This window comes from Bactrocera tryoni, chromosome 2, assembly GCF_016617805.1.
Source record: "Bactrocera tryoni isolate S06 chromosome 2, CSIRO_BtryS06_freeze2, whole genome shotgun sequence".
In the NCBI taxonomy this organism is placed as follows: domain Eukaryota; kingdom Metazoa; phylum Arthropoda; class Insecta; order Diptera; family Tephritidae; genus Bactrocera; species Bactrocera tryoni.
Window position 1 is genome coordinate 36743001 of NC_052500.1, and position 2449 is coordinate 36745449.

The 2449-nt window shown below is 31.3% G+C and overlaps 1 long non-coding RNA gene across 1 annotated transcript; it reads right to left on the minus strand.

Annotated features, from left to right (window-relative positions):
- Positions 1 to 807: 807 nt before the first annotated feature.
- On the minus strand, positions 808 to 2228 carry LOC120769776. Its single transcript, XR_005704884.1, has 3 exons — positions 2162 to 2228; positions 1986 to 2076; positions 808 to 896 (listed from the first exon to the last, which is right to left on the minus strand). It is a non-coding gene; the product is annotated as an uncharacterized LOC120769776 (long non-coding RNA).
- Positions 2229 to 2449: the final 221 nt, after the last annotated feature.

The window sequence follows — 2449 nt, forward strand, 5'->3', positions numbered from 1 at the left end:
GCGGATTTAGACGAATTCAAAGTGCTCGTCACTGCAGCTGAATGGATGAGCATACAAGGAGAAGAAAAAACTTATAATGATGGACGTATTTATACTACTCTCCGTTCAATGAAAAGTCACTTATTAAAGGGTAATTAACGATCGCACGTAATTAAAGAGAAATAAATGCAAAATCAAGCGAATGTCAAATCAGAATGAAATATCAATTTTTAAGACGTTCAAATATCTCATTTTTAGAATCTCTTTTACATTACATAGCTAACTTTTTTATAACTGAGTGAAATAAGACATCAAATATTCAGGTTGTTGAAATAGTCAACATTAAACCCCGAATATCTGCGTGAAAGTTCAAGACGGTTTATTTATACATTTTTATAAATAATGTTACATTCCGATACACATTTGCTTGTCCCTAAATCTATTCTTTCCTAATTACATGAGAGGGTAGCTAGTTACCTTCATCAATTAATCGAATGATGAATTCTAATTCATTTGAATCTTCTTAACGAATGTCGAAAATGAAGAAAAGTACGGCCACATCGATCCATGGGAGTCCACGCATGCGCAGATGGACACATTGTCATTGATATCATTAATTTATTAGTATTTAAAGAACAATTAGGTCTACAATGAAAATTCAAGGATTATTTTTTACCTACAAATAATAATTTTACCTACAATAACCCTAATAATCATAAAAAAGTCTCCTTCTTCGGGTTCTTCATCCAGATAACAATATAAAGGATTTTTGCATTGGTTGCTAGCACAGTGACCAGTGACGATCAGATAATGAGTAGCTTTGCCCGATCGTGAAATTTTGTGCTTGTCGAAATTGAAGCAGCATGGGAGATTAGTTTGACGTTGAATGATCTCGAAAAGTTCATCTGTCCATGTACCTAAGGTAGTTTAGGAAATAAATAATTCCAATAATTAATTATATATCATCACAATGTCTAACAATCAATTTTTTTTTATTTTCAAATGAATGGTTAATGGAAGATAATACAAACATTCTTCATATTTGTGCCAATAATCGATGCAAATTTTTATTTTTTATTTTTCATTCAATTAATAATGCGATACAAATCACTTTCCACAATTATGTAATTGTTTCAATGAATGATGGAGATTTTTTTATTATTATTCTGATAGTAGCGAATTAAAAAGGAAAATGTTCATTATCGCCTTATTAATTAATGAAAAAGGCAAGAATTGGCATTCATTAAAATCGTCTCCTGAATCTTAATTAAAGTTTGCTGGTACGTAGCGCATTGGACTCGCTTTTGCAAATTTCATATTAAACTTATTGATTTTAATATTAAGGAAAAATCCCCAATGATGAGTTTCCACTCAAAGTTCAATTTAAATGTGGCTGCCCTATTTCTCATTATCGAAATGATTTTACTTTTAAGAATCTTATTTTCCATTGAAAATAATGAAAAAATTGGAATAACACATTTTTCATTTATAATTTAATAGATCATAAGTAAGTTTAAATTTGCATTAGATTGGAAAATGAAAAAATCAAAACATTATTCGGCATTAATATTGTCATAAAAATAATTGAATTTTGAAAAAGCCATTAATAGTTTAAAGAGTAATATTTTTAACGATCTCTGATACCTGAACGGAGAGTAGTATAAGTACGTCCATCATTATAAGTTTTTTCATCTCCTTGTATGCTCATCCATTCAGCTGCAGTGACGAGCACTTTGAATTCGTCTAAATCCGCACTTTCCTCATGCAGTTCAAACGACTCATTAAAGGGATCAGTCACTGAGTCTTCGAACGTTGATTTGTGAAGTGAAACATTTTTCACCTCTTCACGAAAAGGAATTCCCAATTCATCACAGGCAATAGCAAGTATCTTTCTCCTATTGTTAATGACATTCACATATATGTATGTACATTATATGGTGTCCATTTATTTTTCAACTCCTTGCACATGGTTTTCCATATTATATGCGAAGAAATTGGAAAATTACTTCTCTCTGTAAAATGGTCGATATGCTTTTTAATAACTGCTACGACATCCTCAACAGCTACTTTAGCATGAGGTGCCATTGTTGATGTAGCCTAAAAGAAAATTTAGTCGAAAAATTGGTAATAAAAATTAAAAAGTCGCCAAACTTTGTAAATATGCTCAATTTAAAATTCCTACCGTTAACAAATCACTTATTATATAGTTATTGATTTTAATTATCTTTAATCAAAACTCGAAAGCGAAAACCAGCCTGACAAACCTCAATAATAACTCATTACCATATAACCTTTTTTATACTCTCGCAACAAAGTTGCTAAGGAGAGTATTATAGTTTTGTTCACATAACGGTTGTTTGTAAGTCCTAAAACTAAAAGAGTCAGATATAGGGTTATATATACCAAAGTGATCAGGGCGACGAGTAGAGTCGAAATCCGGATGTCTGTCTGTCCGTCCGTCTGTCCGTCC